The sequence below is a fragment of the Suncus etruscus genome, chromosome 4 (assembly GCF_024139225.1).
Source record: "Suncus etruscus isolate mSunEtr1 chromosome 4, mSunEtr1.pri.cur, whole genome shotgun sequence".
NCBI classification, from domain to species: Eukaryota; Metazoa; Chordata; class Mammalia; order Eulipotyphla; family Soricidae; genus Suncus; species Suncus etruscus.
In genome coordinates this window covers 108,779,986-108,799,508 of record NC_064851.1, presented here as the reverse complement: position 1 = coordinate 108,799,508, position 19,523 = coordinate 108,779,986, and positions in this window count along the sequence as shown.

Sequence of the window (19,523 nt, the reverse complement as noted above, 5' to 3'; positions counted from 1 at the left end):
CGTGGTGGCACTAGAGGTAAGGTCTCTGCCTTGCCAGCCCTAGCCTAGGACGGACCTCGGTTCGATCCCCTCACGTCCCATATGGCCCTCCATGCCAGGAGTGACTTCTGAGCGCATAAACAGGAGTAACCCCTGAGCGTCACCAGGTGTGGCCAAAACCCCCCCAAAAAAAAGTTTTATACACATTTCTTTCAGAGAGAATTATAATTTAGCTATTGGAACTTAAACTATTTTATGGTGAGTTACTCTTCAAAGTAGTTAGATAATAGAAAAAACTATTTTAATTTAAATCAGACTAACTTTCCTGAATGACTTCATTTTTGATAAAACACAGTTTACTTCATTCTTTGATAATCTTAAAATTATACTTCTTAGATTGTCTATAATATTACATAATCCTGAAATGTCATAACCATTAAGACATTGTATAAGAATCATTAATAAGTTTGCATGTAGTGGTGACAGAGTTATAATAAAGTTATCTAATTATTTATGCCTCAATCCCATTATGCTCCCATGAAATATTTTATTTTTCAAGTAACTAAAGGAGATTAACACAATCCAAAGAGGGGCTTTCAAGAATTCCAAGCAATCTTTCTTGGATGTTTCATAATTTCCCCTAGTAGAAAAGGTATTGTTAGAACTCTGTGATTATGCTAAATAATCAAGTAATGGAAAAGCTGTGTTTAAAAGAGATCAGATCATATTTAAAAAAATAAAGCAAGTTAGTTAGGGTAGCATTACCTATTCTAAGACTCATTTAACTTTCAACAGCAACTCAACATTTAGGATATTAAGCATGTCCATATGAAATACAAATATTACTCAGTTCTAGAATATAGTGTTATCCCTCCCCAATTTCATATGCTAATATTACCTGGATGTTAAGCTGGGAGGGGTCTTTAGTTGGGAATATAAGACTTGTCTGGGGGTGAGGGGAGGCAGAAAAAGGAACAAGGGATCATAGAGAGAAACAGGAAAGAGGCCTCTTAACTTAGAAGCCATGTAGAGAAATGCATATGGCTGTTAAGGCTGTGTAATAAAACTGACTGACTCCTGAAATGTCAACTGACTGCCGTAGATCAGGGGACTCAAACTCAATTTACCTGGGGGCCGCAGGAGGCAAAGTCAGGGTGAGGCAGGGCCGCATAAGAGATTTCACAAAAAAAAAGTCCTCAAACATTATTATTAACAGTTTTAATTATTTCTTCTGAACATGAATAGAATATTGAGTGAAGATCATGAAGAGTTCTGAACATGGCATCTTTTGCCTATTCCTTGCTGCCAGAGACTTGACAGAGCTTCTCCTCACAAATCTGAACCACATTTGGCTTTAGAGAGGAAGCAGTTGATGATCATCATTAAGTCTAGACCTGTACTTTGACTTATTGAAGTTCAATGTGGAGAATAAATTTTCACACAAATATGTGCTCCCAAAATGGCACATGGTGCACTTGAACATTCGGGAAAGCTCAGGGAAGCTGGGAGGCAATTCTCTCAAAAATTGCCCACGCATGTCTGCTTTTCCACTAATCTCCCTGAACTTGGCTTTGAGATCAGAGTTGCATTGCAGGTCAATGAGCTCCATTTGAAGCACAGGAGGGGCATCTTGCACATCAAAGGAAAAGGGGTCCACAAAAATTTGGAAAGTAGCTCTGTGCTTTTTGAAGTCTGCAAATCTATGATCAAAGTTCTTCTCTACCTTAAAAATAGCATCAACATATTTCTCACCACTGAATGGTATGCCTACATCCACAAGTTCCTTGCATGCTGGGAAATGGCAAAGGTTTGTCTGAGAGAGCTGGGATTTTCATAAGTTTTGTGGAGAATGCTCTCATGTTGTCATGTTTTCATAGGCAGCACTGATAAGCTACCCCGGGCCTTGTAACATCTTGTTTGGTACATTCAGCTTATGTGTGATGTCAACAAGAAAAGCTAAGTCCATGAGCCATTTGTGATCACTCAACTCAGAAACAGCATTCCCATCCTTCTCCATGAAGGTTTTCACTTCTCTCAACTCAAAAATCTTTTCAGGACATTTCCCCTGCTGACCCAATGTACCTTGGTGAAATAGAGCACATCTCCATATTCTGACTCCATTTCCTCTAAATAATCATGGAACCTCTTGGGCTTTAAGCCTCTGAATCTGATTTGGTTGATTTATTTCACAACAGACATCACATTGTCACATGACAGGCATTTACTGCAAAGGGCCTGCTTATGGATAATGCAGTGAAGAGCAATGGCCTTCAAGTTTTTTTTTTTTTTTGAACAAGTGTCACCAGTCCATTTTTCCTTCTTGTCATCGATGGCACTCCATTGGTTATTATTCCAACAAACCTCTCCCATAGCAAACCTGCATTCTCAATGGCATCACACAGATGCCGAAATATCTCATTAGCGGTTGTCTGGCCATGCATTGGAATTATTGTGAGCAGCTCCTCTGTAAATTCAAAATTGCAATCAACACCAAGGACATAAATTGTGAGCTACACAGTGTTTGTTATATCTGTGCCTTGGCCAAAAGCAACTGAGTATGCATCAAAACATTTGGCTTTCTCACACAGTTGATAATAAATGTCACTTGACATGTCACAAATGCACTCTGCCACAGTGTTGGCAGAAAGGCTGATTTTGCTAAACTAACCTTTCTTTTCCAGACATATAATACTTGTAGCCTGTAACATGCATTTTTAACAAACTCTCCTTCTGTGAATGGTTTCCCTGCCTTAGCAATCATCTCACTAATCAAGTACTAGCTTCGACTGATGCAACATTCTCTTTGGTTGCTTTCTTGAAGAAAACTTGTTGCCTCATTAGACATGCTTTAAGACTGGCAACCCACTTGGCTCTCTCATTTCCTTGATCTTTTGCACATTCCTCAGCATGTTTAGTTGAATAATGGCATTTCAAGTTGTATTCCTTTTGCACTGCAACTTTCTCTGAGCAAATAAGACATGTGGGGATGCCTCTGTGCTCAACAAAGAAATGCTGCGTCTCCCACTTTTCCTGAAATTGTCTGTGCTTGTCATCAATCTTTCTCTTCACTGCAGGCTTTGATGAAGTCATGATGAAGGTATAACAAAATCTAATTCTGTAATAAACTTATCTCCCTTCTCGCCCTTAGGCCTCTGATAATGCAAGGGACAGCGGGCAGGAGCAGCAGGAATGATGTTTACACTAGACGCAAAGTAGTCGCGATTATTCGCTTATGGAACATTTGCAATAAAAAAATCGCATTAGTAAGAAAAAATTGCAAAAAATTGCATTAAACATTTGCATACCCCGAACGAAACTGCTCATAGTATGCGAATGCTTAATGTGATTTTTTCTTACTAATGCGATTTTTATTACGATTATTCGGTAAGCGAATAATCACGAATATTGCAATATTTGAAAGGCCGGCTGCGGGCCACAAAATGTATAGAGGGCCGCAAATGGCCGCCGGCTGCGAGTTTGAAACCCCTGCTGTAGATCATTTATCCACCATTACCCTGCAACCTTCAGACCTGGGAACCCAAGGGGCTACAGGCACCAGCCTAGCCAACAAAGGCCTCACCCCCCAAATCTAGGACTCTATATTTTATATTTAAACAGCATATAGTACAGTGATGAGCAAATATGTCACATATGTGTATACATATATTCATGTATAATCCAGGCATACATATGTTTATGTATGTATATACTTTTATACATTTATTTCAGCGATTCATAGACTTAAATTAAATTGTTATTCTGTCAACAACGTATGTGGACATACCTTGACTCATTTCATAATACTGTTAAGCTTCTACGTGTATAAATATATATTCTATGGAAGCGGGGGATGTTGTTGGGAGTGTTCATAATTTACTCTCAGCTTTCTGCATAGGCATCAGCCTTGATAAGACTCAGGGAAAAATATATAGTGCCAGACATCAAACCCAGGTTCTTAGCACTAAAGCAAGTGCCTTAACAACTAAACCATCACTCTGGCTCTAGCACAGCTATTTAATTAAATTATTTTGTTTTCTTTATATAAATAACTAAAAGTAAGTTGGAGTATCATTTGTTAATTTTTTTTGAAAAAACCTTAAGCTATTTTTCAGTGGCTCTGACAGTTTATATTTCCACTAAAAATGTACAAGACTGCTTTTTCCATCATCAAGTAGCAATTTTATACTGTTTGCTGTTATTTTTTCTTTCTTTGTAAAAAAATAGTTATTCTAAAAGTCAGACATTCATGGATATCTTTGGTTTTGATTCATGTTTGGATTTTTGGTTTTGAGAAATTTTGTATGTAGCTCTTAAGCTTCTTTGCATTCTTTTGGGGAAAAATACTCTCCTGTCTTTTATTGGACTGTTCATTTTATTTAGTGTGTATTTAATGAAATTTTATTCTATTATTATGTCTTTTATTTTATTACACTATTATGTGTCTTTTTTATGAAATATGTATATATTTGGAGTATGGTCCACATTAAGATATATGTGGTTCATTTTCTTAGATTATCTTTTCATTTTGCTAATAATTACTTTGCTATACAAAAACTTTAGTTTGACATAACTAGCTTGTTTAATTTAATTTTATTGAAATTGTTGACGTTTTAGGTATTAACGCAGAAATTCACTGTCATGACTCATTTCACCTAACTTAAACATTATTTTCTTTTCTATTATTGTTCTGATTTCAAATCTTACACTCAAATTTTGAAACCATGTTGAGTTTTATGTTGTTTCTTATTTGTATAGTGTAAACAGGGTCCAGTTTTATTTATTCAAGTAGTAGTTTTATTTTATCACTAATTTCATCACCACCATCATTAATTTAACCACCACAGACAATATCTCCCGTCACTTTATAATAATAATCTCTTTGCCATAAATAATTTAATGTAAATGTGAGCATTGATGTCTGTGCTTTTTTTTTTCTATTTTGTTTTTTTATGTTTAGGTCATTCTAATTGCTCTGTATTAATTCTTTAGGCTGCATTCTTTTATAATTAAACCTGTAGTTTCATTCTTGTGATTAATTAACTTTAAAATTTATTCTTTATAATAATTGAAGAGTGGGGCCAGAGAGATAGCATGGAGGTAAGGCATTTTCCTTGCATGCAGAATGTCAGTGGTTTGAATTCTGGAATCCCATATGTTCCCTTGAGCCTGCCTGGAACTACTTCTGAGCACAGAGCCAGGAGTAACCCCTGAGTGCCTCTGGGTGTCACCCAAAAATAAATCAAAACATAATAATAATAAAAATAATAATAATAATAATTGAAGAGTATTCTATTATGCATATATACCATATCTTCTTAATGATCTGATGTTGCATTAAATAATTAACGCACCAGATGTTGCATTTCGCCCTTAGGATGGGCTTGGATGGAGAAGGATGGAGGCCTTTATTCTTAGGACATAGCCACATGGCTTCATCCCCCATCAACCGGTGGGTCTGGGGTCCAGGAAAGCGACGGGTATTGAACTCACTCACAGGCAGGCTTCAGGAAGCATCAACTTTATTCATGCCCTATCCACCACATGGGTGGCCTATATCATAACCTTTTAAGCATTCAGCCATTCTTAGCTAGCCCTGCATCTTAACTCCTTTCAGCCATCTTCCCTTTGACCTCCATGCTGGCAAAAGACCAAAAAAGAGACCCCAATCCCCTGGGTCAAAGGCCTTATATAACCTTTCAAGACCACTCCCCGGAATGGGAGGGGTCTTGCAGGTAAGGTTACACGTAATATCTGGTTCCCAAGACCCCTCCCAGAAATGGGAGGGTCTCAGGTAGCTACACCTAAATCCAGGGTGGAGTTACAATCTAGTTTTGGACACTTACTGGAGTTATTTCCAGAATTTGCATATACTAAATGGATAACCAACAAATATGGGTATGCCACATATTTGAAAATTATTTTTTGTTGTTTTGTTTGTTATTTCAGGCTCTAAAACAAGCACTAGAATTAATATATTATTTCAAAATGTCTCAATTCTTTGTTCCGTGAAGGTTGAGTTACCAGAGACAAGAATTTCCATTTATAAAGTATCTCCACCAGCAGTGATTGTTTCTGGACTTTTAAAATAGGTCATGCTTATGGGTACAAGGTAATATTTAATATAATACATTAATGTATATATTTTGTTTTATTTTTATTTGGCATTTCTTTTTGACCCTACTGGAAGTGTGTAAGGCTTACACCTGGCTCTATTCACTGGGATATTTCCTGAGTTGAGTTTCAGGATTATAGGAAGTATAATGGATCCACCAGCTGGCTGCATGTAAGGTAAATGTCTTACGACTGTACACTCTTCATGATCCAATAGAGTATATATAAAATAAATTTTAATTCTAATATATTAGAAAATGTATTTGTATTAAATTATAATCATAAAGTAATAAGGCACATTTATATATAAGATTTTTAAAGCTTTTGATCAAAATAAGCAATAATCTATTTTAATCAATGAGTTAAATCTAATACTGTGTAAATTGAAATCAAATTATTTGTGTCAACTATTACAAATATTCAGCTTATTTTATTTTTCTCGATGCTAATATTTTCTTAGACCTTCATAAATTTAGAGTAAATAATGATTAATAACAAATATTGATATGGGCAATATGAACTTCTTGTATTTGTGTTGTGAATAGTTTTAAATTTCACAATGAAACATGAATTTACTTATTATTATTAAAAATAACTTTCTCTGTGGAACACATAATAATTGTATAGAATGTCTCAGCCAATTGAGATGCTTTTTGAAATCATAATTGGTAAATATAAATCAACAAAGTGGCAAGACTTTTGGATTTACTTTATATAGAATATATGTATTATATAAATCAGTATTCTATCATCTTTTATTTTTAAAGTGTTTTCTGCTGCATACAAAATGATGTAGTGTAGTAAATAAATAAAATTAGAATTTTATTATGTCTTTTCATGAAATGTAAAATTTTTTTTGGGGGGGGAGCACACCTGATGGCACTCAGATGTTATGCCTGGCTCTGAGCTCAGAAATAGTTCCTGGCAGGATTAAGGGAACATATGGGATTCCAGGGATCAAGCCCCAGGTCAGCAGCCTGAAAGGCAAATGCCCTACTCACTGTGCTATTGCTCCCATGAAGTGTACAGTCTTACATTTTTTTACTTTTTGAGATTAAACTTTTATCAATCAAAATTATTCTCTATAATACATAACATATAATGAAATCTTACTTAAATACTTATTTTTATTTTACTGATAGTTTTTTCACAAACTTAAAATTATTTAATTGCCAATGAAAAAAATGAAGAGTGGATATTGATCCTTACCTTACATGTGAGGTAATTGCTATGGAGAAATATAATGAAACCCTCATTATGCCCACAATCAGCTACCAAAAAAAGATCATCTTACAAGATGAAGCAGGTGCTTCATGCAAGGTATATATTACTGTACAGAAAGTGCTAGATAGAAGTAAGTTTGAAGTTTTATAGAATTTCAAAATAGTTTGGTCATTTCTAAAATAGACATTTTTCTTTCTAGTCAGAGTTACCATTCAAAACTAGTTAAGTATTATTCAGTCTAAAAATCTCTACTGTTCTCAACTTCTCTCTTATCCCTGGAGAACCAAACAAGTATTATCAACTCAAAGCAAAACTTTCATAATTATGAATCAATTTAAAAAATACTGAGCCTAAGATCAAGTATCTTCTAATTATATATGAGAGTTATGGGGCTTTTTCAGTCTTATCACACTGAATTTAAAAGCTGCATTTAAAGTTTGAATATAATCTCACTGATATTTTTCAAATCTCTGGCACCTAAAAGTTTCTTTATTTTTGATTTTAGAAAAATATAAAACAGTTGCATCTGGCAAAGAGCATCTTTAAGAAATAAATTTGCATTTATTAGAAAAGTGATGTTATATAAATTATTAGCAAATAGTACAAAGAATCTCCAGCAAAACATTCTTTATTCTTTGTTGAATACATTAAAACTTTATGAGTCACTATCAAATGTTGAAACCTCAGAAATGTCATGACCTTTAGGACAACTTGCTTTTCAACTTAAAATATAGTAAAAAATGACAGAGTAAAGAAAGAAAATGGCGATAAATTTTTCTGCAAGTAAAGGAATTCTATTTTGTTCCTACAATATCTTTGATGCAGAAATTTTCTTATGCTCTTAAATTGTGGCATACTTTGATAGCTCTAGGGCACAGAAAACTGTGGAATATGTCATCCCTACAGAATGAAGAATGTCATTTTTAGATGCCAAAGAGTCATGCCCAGAATGGAGAACTTTATCATAGGTAATTCAGTTGTGAATCCCCTTTTCTTACTTCAGTGAATCAATGCCTGTCTTAGGTATATATTGGATAAACCATATTTTACAAATTTTCACACTGTCCTACAAAATTTAATTTATTTACTGTTTTTAACTCCCTAGAGGAAACAAAGAGACAATATGCCACACAAATTCTGGTTGCTTTCAGAAATGTCAAATATACATCTATCTAACTATGCACGCCCTTTTGTACTATTCGGAGTGTTTCTCTGGCAAGAGCAAACATGCACTGGTGCTTCAGTCCATTACTCTATAAAAAATGAAAGAAAATATGGTCAGGGACTTTATTTTGTGTAGAATTTAAAGGAAGAGGATGAATTATATTTATTACTAATTAAAATAAAAATATACAACTCTGATATGAGTGCACATCTGTTACCTGCAAGGAAAACAATACTTGTGCTCTAATCTGCTCCTAAAATTGTTTCTGTAAACTCCCTATGTTTACTTTACTCTAGATAGTTAAATTATATTGGCTTATGAAGAGATAACAAATAAGCAAATCAAACTTTTAAAAATACTATGAGACATTAAATATTTTTATTCTCAGTGTTTGGATATTTTATTTGGATATTTCATTTCTTTGTACAAAATTTTAAAATTGTCCATTTTAAACCACCTCCATAGATAAATGGGATGATTTGACATCATTCCTGTACGACATTATTTAGTATCTCTGTTTATTATTAATTGTTTATCTTAAGGTGATGGCAATGCATCTTATGGAGTGTGGTTGATAATTACTAAATGAGTTACAATGCATTTTCTTCATAAAAGGAAATGTACAAAACCGTGAAGAAATTGCTAGCAGAGACCCAGTATAAATATGAGTTCATTTTAACAGCACTCCAGGAAGCTAAATGAATAGCTCAGCCTCTTTGCCCCATTTGCTCTCTGTGCAAAATGATTTCTTCTTCTCTACCTTAACTTCACTGTGTCAAAGATAGCAGGAACTAGTCACACTGAAAAGCACTTTGTGCTGAAAGGAGAGAAAATGATTTTGATGGTACCTCCTTACAGGGGTCCTCAAACTTTTTAAACAGGGGGCCAGTTCACTGTCCTTCAGACTGTTGGAGGGCCAGATTATAGTAAAAACAAAAATTATGAACAAATTTCTATGCACACTGCATATATCTTATTTAGAAGTGAAGAAACAAAATGGAAATAAATACAATATGTGGCCCGCGGGCCGTAGTTTGAAGACCCCTGTACCACAGTGTCAAAAAAGGAAAAAAGAAAGAGAAAGAAAGAGAAAAATTTAAAGAAAGAGAGCTAGATAAGAAGGAGCAAAGTAAAATGCTTGTCCAAGACACATTCTTGGGGGAGGTGGGTGGATGGAAACTTTTGTGGAAGTAATTTTTTTTGTTATTTTGGGCCACACCCATTTGATTCTCAGGGGTTACTCCTGGCTATGCGCTCAGAAATTGCCCCTGGCTTGCGGGGACCATATGGGACGCTGGGGGATCAAACTGCAGTCCTTCTTTGGCTAGCGCTTGCAAGGCAGACACCTTATCTCTAGTGCCACCTCACGGGCCCCTTGTAGAGGTAATTGTGCCATTGGTGAAGGGTGGTAGATATTCTATGACTGAAACTCAATCACGAGCAATTTGGTAACCACGGTGCTCAAATAAATTATATTTTTGAAAAATATTACTTGTTTGTACTTGATAAAACTGAACAATAAAAAAGGAATTTTTGACATTATCAACATCAATTTCTCTCCTTTATAACTACTTAGTTAATTAGTTAAATAAAAATATGCTGTTTAATTTTTAGATGTATAAAGCTCCTTTAAATTCCCCCAAATTATCTGAGTCCAGAGTCAGGTTCCACTACCTTCTATCACCCCTCTCCTTTCAGAATTTTTGGGGTGTTGCACCCAGAAGTTCTTAGGAGTTACTCCTTGCTCTACACTCAGAAATAGCTCCTGGCAGGCTTGGGGAATCATATGGGATGCCAGAAATCAAACCTAGACTGACCCAAGTCTTCTGTGTGCAAGTCAAAAGCCCTACTGCTCTGCTATAGCTCCAGCCCCATGTCTTTTCTGATTTTTTACTAGGTTTCTGTCCCTTATTTATTTTCTCTTTTTATTCTCTTGAAATTAATTTTTTTGTTTCCCCACCTGTTACTTAATGGCAGAATTCAAGATCATATTTTGAATATGCTGTGTTTGAAATGTTATAATTGCAGTATCAGGATCATAATAGGCTCTGTATTACTGTACCTATGAGGTTCTGAGGTTATAACTGAGGTTAGGCAATTCCCTATCTCACGTAAACCATAAATAAAAAAAGTAACAATAAAATTTATTAACTCACATATCCATGTAGCATGTATTGCATTTACAGCCTTAAAGGAACACACATAAGATCTTTACTAAGTCATGTGTTGTTCAGAGTCTCTGTCTAATGCTTATGCTTCCATGTGTTTCTGCTCTTAATCCTAACTGATTTGAAAAGCATTTTATGTTAAAAAGTCACTACTATTCATGCTTACAAAGCTTTTTCACCAATAAATTATTCAAAACATAAATCATGTTAAAAACAACATGACAAAAGTCACATATGTAGGACACTTTAAATTATATTTATCACTAAATTAAATTTAGTTGTCTAAATTAAAAGTAAATGAATTCATGAAAAATTATTTTCCCACCATGAGAAATATAGCAGTGAGCAAAAACTGAACAAATTCTTTCCTTCATGAAAATTGTATTTTAAGATGCAGTAGAGGTGGAAGAAATTGAAAAAGACAAAAAATTAAGTGGCATAGATATATCTTGTAAAAAATATCTTGAAGTGGAATAAACAAATGAAGTAGAACATAGAACTGAGGATGGGAAGGTTTAATTCAATTAACAAATAATACTTTATTCAGAAGGTGATGCTCAAAAGTAAATCTGATAGGAGTGAGAAGCTAGAACCTGAAACTTTAGGAGAAAGAATTTTAATAAGTTTAAGAGCTCTGAAACATCAGTTTGTTTTAGATGTGCAACGGTTCTCAATGATCAATATCATTAGATTTTAGAGTAAAAAAAAAGGAAAATAGAATGTGAAGTAAGGCCTGTCACTGCTTTTGAAATACTAGTATAAGTAAATATATTCTGAGTAAGAAAGTAAAATAATTGAAACAATTTATGCAGATATTTGATGGACTGGATCTAATTTTGTTAGAATAAATATTGCACTATTAGGCTTAGGTAGATAATTAAAAGAGCTGGAGCACATGCTTTATATGCTAGAACACTGCACTCAATATTATAAAATCCCTCAAGCTCTTCTAGAAGTATCTCCACTTTCTCAAGCACTACTGGTATGTCTCCAAAATAAAACAAAACAAAAATTGTAGGAGAGCACAGTAGTTAAAAATAATGTATTCTTCTAGAAAAGAGAGGAACAAGTTTCTACCTCTTACATGAATCAGATTTGAAATCTTAGTCATATGTGGAATCTTACTAATTAGTCCTCCAGTGATCTAACTATCACATGGGTTATGCCATCAGATATTCCAGTTGTAACTATTTCATAGAAGTAGTAATAGTATTAAGTGATCTATACATATGTATAAAAATAGTGTAGAGTATTTTGTCCAAATTAAGTATTTTTTAAAAAATGTGACACCCCAAATGCACCAGCAATATGATATACCACATTTCTTTTCACAAAGGCATACTAAAGAAGGGGAAATTGTACATATAGAAACAAGCTCTTATCTACTAGATTTAAGAACTCCTACACTTTACAATACAGGGGGCACCTTTCACCTGAACATATGTCATGTGGACCCAACTTAGTTTCCAGGTGATCAGACAGCGACCGTCCAAATCTGAACCCAAGATCTCAGACATAGAACTAACATAGCTCTCTGCCACAGCTCCAGGAACCAATCTCCCGCTGGGACATTCCTAATATCGCTCTGACACCAACATATGCCAGTTTTGATATGACATCCTGACAACGAGGAAATGGCAAAAACTTGGTCTAAGACAGGTAGTCTTACCTCACCTCCTAATGATAATATGAAATCATAACACATGCCATTCTTTGATTTGTACAAAAGTCAAGTTCACTATCTACAGAAAACTGACTTTGATCATCATGACTGGGCAAAACTTATACTGGGACCAATAAAAAGGACCCTAGTCTAGGCCCTGGCCTATGATATGTACAACAACCGAGATCTCTAATTCCAGATGTATGACTAAGACAACTGCAACCGAGCAGATCATCAGGAAACATAATGACTTTATCCTAGGCTTCGTCCTAGAATCAGGGCAAAAACCAAGACCACCAATTACAGAAAACTGATTAAAACAACAGTGATGCATCACAACTCCGAGAACCGTAAAGAAAGACTTCATCCTAGGCTCCATCCTTTGACCTGAGCAAAAATCAAAATCTCTAGCTACAGAAGCATGAGGATATGGGATGCTGGGAACAGGGGTGAAGGGAGGACAAAATTGGTGGTGGGAAAGCCCCTGATTTATTATCACTATGTACCTAAAATATTACTGTGAAAGAATTGTAATGCACTTTAATTATAATAAAAGAAATGTAACACCAGAGACAAAAGAATAAGCAGAACATAAATTACAAAACAACTAAAATGACCTCATTAGTGGCTGATGAGTGAGTGTAGGAGTTAAAAAAAAAACCTGCTTTGAAGATGATCTACTGTGTATGGTCCCCTGAATGATCACCAAGAGTAATCTCCATACAGAGCCAGGTGCAATCGCTTATCACAGCCATATTTGGCACACAAGTTCCCCCTGCCAATTTACTTACTTTAAGTAGAGTGTGGAACTATATATTGTAGAACAAAGTGTTAAGTTTATGCACATAGAAACAATAGAAATGATAAGACAAAGAGATAAGTAAGAATTAAACAGAAGATTTTCATTTAAGCAACTGGTAATATTTTTGTTGTATATTAAAATAAGGAAGGCAATAAGATGGTAGGAGGAGATGCTAACTTATTTGACCAGAAAATATGGTGAAGTACACCCATACTATAATTAATACAGTTATTTGGATAGAACGTTGTTCATGAAATGACTGAAGCAATACTTTTCGAGGATGGACACATGCTTTGCACACATAATGTTCAGGCATCATCACTCTGTGGCTCCAGTCTTAATGTGAGCAATGTCCAATGCACAGAGACAAAAGTAGCCCCTGAGTATTACTCAGTGTAACCAATCCACAAATAAGTAAATTTTCAATATCCTGTAAGTAATTGCATTGAGATAATGGCACAAGCATTTTTTTTCTTTCCCAGAAACTGCTTATTTCTAACAGTATCTACAACAAAGTTTCCTGCAATTTTGTCTAGAAATACAGTGGAACTTGGAACATCAGAGGTTAGAACAGCAATATCACCCAATTTAAAATGTTTAATATAATTGAAGAAGAGGATAACAGACATGGAATTCCTCCTCTGAGGTACATCTGTGAGTACTGAATATATCCATTAAAAATGAATAAATAAGGGGCAGGAGCGATAGCACAGCAGTAGGGCATCTTCCTGGGACTCTACTGATCCAGGACAGACCTGAGTTCTATCCCTGGGGTCCCAAATGGTCCCCCAAGCCAGAATCAATTTCTCAGCACATGGCCAAGAGTAACCCCGGAATGTCACCTGGTGTGTCCCTAAAACCAAGCCCCTCCCAAACCCAAATAAGTGGATGCTCACTCGTCACACCCATGTTGCTTGGGATCAACTTTACAATCAATCATTCATTTTGCTTTAGTTGATTACATCCAAAAAGACAGTTGACATAAAATAGAGCAGAGGGATATTATCTCCTATCATTTTCAATTAAAAGTGAGGGATTATAATGGGTTTCTGCAGCAAGTGTAATGATCAGGAAAGATAAACCATTATGATGTTGTTTGAGAAGAGATTTATTAAGACATATTTTATTACTCAGGTCTTAGAAGAGCAAATGATCAAAAAACAAAGCAAGTGGGTGGCCATGATATTTCAAGAGTACAAAAAAGATTGTGCCTACAAAATTGAGCTAACTTTTCTTATTAGTGATGAGGGAAAAACTGCCACCTATTGAGCTGACTAATCCCTGAATGCTACCCACAGACAAAACTAAAGGGATGATGATAATAAATTGAGGAGTCAGACAATGGCATAGCTTTGAGGTATACATGAGAAGTCGGTTTCACAAAAGATGATGGCAGCATCTACCTTGTCCCAGCATCTACTTCGAGCATGCCTAAAGAACTAAAATATTCCAGAAAGTTGAACTGTTACTGCTCTCGTTATCAAAATGAAAGTGACAGAATAGAAAAATCAAACAGGCTCCATCTGCCTTTCACTGTCCCTTCAGAATAGGATGAAAACCTCTTGCAAAAGCAATGAGTGCGATTTGTAGGCCCTACTTTGAGCATCATACAAAAAGAAAGAAGCCTAACTCTGGCAAAATTAATGCCAACAGGTAACTCATTGGACATTGTGTAACTTGCAGAGGAGACAGGTATTTTCCTGTAGAGAATGGGAAGAAAATACATTTCTATATGTAGATAAAGAAAAATTGAAAATATTTTTCTTATCGGTTTCACATTCCCAAGTGCCAACAACCCACCAGCCTAAATTTCTGTTTTGTATTTCAAATGTAAGAAAAAAAAAGAGTCATTTTAAATCCTTAAATTAGTTTACCAGACTGGACCTATAATACAGCAGCAAAGGAATTGGCCTTGCATGTAGTCAACCCAGAGCCTATACCAAAATCCAGTTGGTCCACCAAACTCCCAGGATTGATTGAGTGCAGATGCATAAGAAGCCTTGAGCACTGGTGGCTGTGCCCCCTTCCCAATTATAAAATTTACTTTGTTTAATTTGTCTAGCTAAATAACTCATCAAAATACTTGGCATATTTAAAAAATCCAAACAAAATTAACTGAAGAAGAAATTGGATGCTGTTTTCTAAACTGTGCATAAATGTTTGGTTATAATATTCTAAATATCTGTGCTGCCCAATATAATAGTATTAATTATAGATGACAGACGATAACTTGAAATTCTAGCAATTTCTGTACCAGTACTTTTTTTAAATTTAACTTCAACTAATTTAAATTTCATTTCAAGTTGTGATAGTAGAGTCAGTTGTGGAAAACAAATATGTTTAGATATATGAATAACTAGAGATGTGAATTTTCCTGATCAACACCAGATTTTATGACATCTAAATACGTAAGATATTTATGATGAAAATTCAGAATACTAGAGATTTTTAAGGAAAGCAATGACAAGTATCTTATTAACATGTTTATACCTAGCCCACATTCCATATTTAAAAATATTTGAATATATTAGCATAAATATAAACCATACCAACACATTACATTTACCTATTGACCAAAGCTACTCAAGAATTCTGCTCTTCAAAGAACATGCTGTAAACTAATCTTATATGTAGTACCCTAGGCTTCAGAGGTGGGTTGGGACATACACACACTGATTCCTGCTGGTTTCTGCCAGGAGTCAGAAGGATGCAGAAGCCATCTTGGGTCATGCTGTTTTCAGCTGCCTGAGACTGGATTTTATCAGCATTCCTGCCGGTGATCCTACCTGGTTCAGAGGTAAATGTCAATTTTCTGGGTGACCCTGGAGACCACAGTGAAGGTTTTGGAGGCTTCAAGCTCTTTCACCTTTGTCAGTAAGAGGATGGGAAGCCCCAACTATCTGAGGGGATTATCCATTTCAGACTAGGATTAAAGTTCTAAAGGATTTCTGGGAACTCAGAGGCCAGCACCCCTATCTGCCTTTCTTCTGTGCTGTGCTGCATTTTCAGCCTGATTTCATCCTCTGCGTGGCTCATCTGCAGATGGCTCGCCTTCCCTGGAGCCTTCCCTGGAGGAGAGTTTACACGCCCAGAGACCCAGGAAGAAAATCTCCAGGAAGAATCAATGGTCAAGAACATCATTAAAGAGGAACTACCAGAGCTAAAGAATACATGCAATCAAATCCTGCTTGCCTGAAGAGTACCAACTAAAAGAGACACCAGAAAAAACACCCCATGACACATTCTAGTCACAATGACGAATCTCACGGATAGAGACAGAATTCGGTGCACATATATTTAGGAGAGTGATTTCTTCCTGCTGTATGTATCCCTTGATTAGTACAAAATGTCCATCTTTATCCCTTACAACTTTCCTAAGTATAAAGTTTGCATCATCTGATATTATTATGACCATCTGATATTATTATGGGTGTTGTTTGCTTGGATGATTTTCCTCCAGCCTTTTATTTTGAGTCTATGTTTGTTCTGACTATTCAGGTGCATTTCTTGTAGGTAGCAGAAGGTTGGATTGAGTTTTTTGATCCATTTAGTCACTCTGTGTCTCTTAACTGGTCCATTTAGTCCATTGACATTGAGAGAAAGAATTGTCCTGGGAGCTAGTGCCATCTTTTATCAAAGTTAGGTGTGTCTATTGGTCAGTCTTGTCTTAAAGTAGGCCATTCAGTTTTTCTTTTAAGAATGGTTTTGAGTCTGTAAAGTTTCTGAGCTGTTGTTTGTCTTTGAAACCATGTACAGTTCCTTCAAACCTGAAAGTGAGTTTTGCTAGGTGCAGTATTCTAGGCGAAGCATTTATTTCATTGTTTTGTCACTATGTCCCACCACTGCCTTCTGGCCTTGAGTGTTTCTGGTGACAGGTCTGCAGTAAATCTCAAGGATGTTCCCTTGAATGTAATTTCTCTTTTCAATCTTGTTGCTTTCAGAATTCTGTCTATTCGTGGGATTCATCATTGTGACTAGGATGTGTCTTGGGGTGTTTTTTCTGGAGTCTCTTTTAGTTGGTACTCTTCGGTCACGCAGGATTTGATCGCATGTATTCTTTAGCTCTGGTAGTTTCTCTTTAATTATGTTCTTGACCATTGATTCTTCCTGGAGATTTTCTTCCTGGGTCTCTGGGACTCCAATGATTCTTAAGTTGTTTCTGTTGAGTTTATCGTAGACTTCTATTTTTATTTGTTCCTATTCTTTGAATAATTTTCCCATTGTTTGATCATTTGCTTTAAGGCTTTTTTCCAATTTCTTCTGCTGTATGGAATTGTTATTCATCTCATCTTCCAGTGTACTAATTCTATCCTCAGCTGCTGTTAACCCATGGGAAAGCTCAACCATGTTTTTCTTCAATTCCTTAACTGAGTTTTTCAGATCTGTTATTTGACCTGAAATTTTAGTTTGGAGTTTTCTGATTTCTATCTTCATAGTCTCTTGATTCTTATTAGTGTTCTATTCTATACTTTCTTTGAGTTCTTTGAACATCTTCTGTATTGCGACTCTAAACTCCTTATCTGAGAGACTGACTAATTGGTTGGTCATGTTCAAGTAATCAGAGTTGCCATCATCATTCTCTATGTCTGTCACTGGCCTGCATTGTTTCCCCATTGTCACACTTGTATTGTGGGTTTTTCTATGTGTTGTGGTTGTATTCATTGGCTAAAAGGTGTGCACAGCCAGGAACCAAAGTGGAGCGGCCATGCTCCTCTGATCCATCCTCCCTGGGCTTGTAAAACTCACCTCCAGGGAAGGCGAACTGTCTGCAGATGAGCCACACACAGGATAAAATCAGGCTGAAAATGCAGCACAGCACAGAAGAAAGGCAGATAGGGGTGCTGGCATCTGAGTTCCAGCAGAGTTCAGCGGCTTCCCCTTTCTGGACTTGTAAAGTCAGCCATTTCTTACTCACTCACTCTCTCGCTGGGTAGCTTCAGAATGCAATTTTTGGGGGGTTCTCTTCCCAGGGCTCTGAGGAGAGCTTCAAGGATTCAGAAAAGACAGAGAAGCACAGGACAGGTCTCCCCCTCAGGTCCTCAGTTTCCTCAGAAGAAGTACAGCAGGGTGGAGACTCTGCAGGTGAAGCAATCAGTACTTCACCTGGCAGTCCCCACAGTCAGCCATTTATTACTCACTTATTTGCTCACTGGGTAGCTTCAGAATGCAGTTTTTGGGGGGTTCACTTCCCACGGCTCTGAGGAGAGCTTCAAGGATTCAGAAAAGACAGAGAAGCACAGGACAGGTCTCCCCCTCAGGTCCTCAGTTTCCTCAGAAGAAGTACAGCAGGGTGGAGACTCTGCAGGTGAAGCAATCAGTACTTCACCTGGCAGTCCCCACCGTCAGCCATTTCTTACTCACTTATTTGCTCGCTGGGTAGCTTCAGAATGCAGTTTTTGGGGGGTTCACTTCCCACGGCTCTGAGGAGAGCTTCAAGGATTCAGAAAAGAGAGAGAAGCACAGGACAGGGCTCCCTTCAGGTCCTCAATTTTCTCAGAAGAAGCACAGCAGGGCGGAGACCCCGCAGGTGAAGCAATCAGCACTTCACCTGGCAGTCCCCACAGTCAGCCATTTCCTCCTCAGTTTTCTAAACCCCCCCTTTATTCAAATTTATCCAGTGTTATTCTCATTACTTCGATCTACTTTTATTGTTATCATTAAAATTAAATAATAGAGTGTTACATTTTATTTACAGAATCATCACATCTTTTAAATAGTGCCAATATAACTTTTAGAATTGATGCTATGTTTATTTTTACTGTGATTACATAGTCCAATACTCATTTAAGCCTTAATAGTATGCGAATTTGTGCATGGTCTATTTTAGAGAAACCTTGTAGATTTTTGTCAGCTGTGCTAACAATAATAGTCAGTACTTATTTGGACATGTGATTCACTTGTTTCATTAAGAGATCATTTGTACAAAAAGGATAGTGAAATATGAGAGCCAATTGCTTGAAGAATTACTTTAATTCTGAATAGACTTTCCACTGTTGTTAATTTATATTTATAGTGTGCTTAATTTCAAAAAGGATCTGAGGGTGAGTACAATGAAAGAAATGCTCAATGGCTCAATGGACTTTTTAATATAATTGAGTAATAGTGAAAGGGCTAGAAAAAAAAGAAAAAGAAATGTAGGTATGGTTAAACAACCTTGCCTTGAAGTGCTAGAATTTTTGATTTGCAAGCTTCTTGACCGAAAGAGGTAAATAGCTAGATAATACAATAAACAGCTTCACATTAAAAGTATCTTCAAGATCTTAAGAAAAGAGTTTAGAAATTCTCACTAAATGCTTTATTCAAAATTAGTCTCCTATGATTATGAAAAGGTTTTCTCTCCAATAATTTTTTTACATTAATTGTCATCAAAAGCTGCACCCTCAAAGATCTGTGAGACAGCTTTAAGAGGAA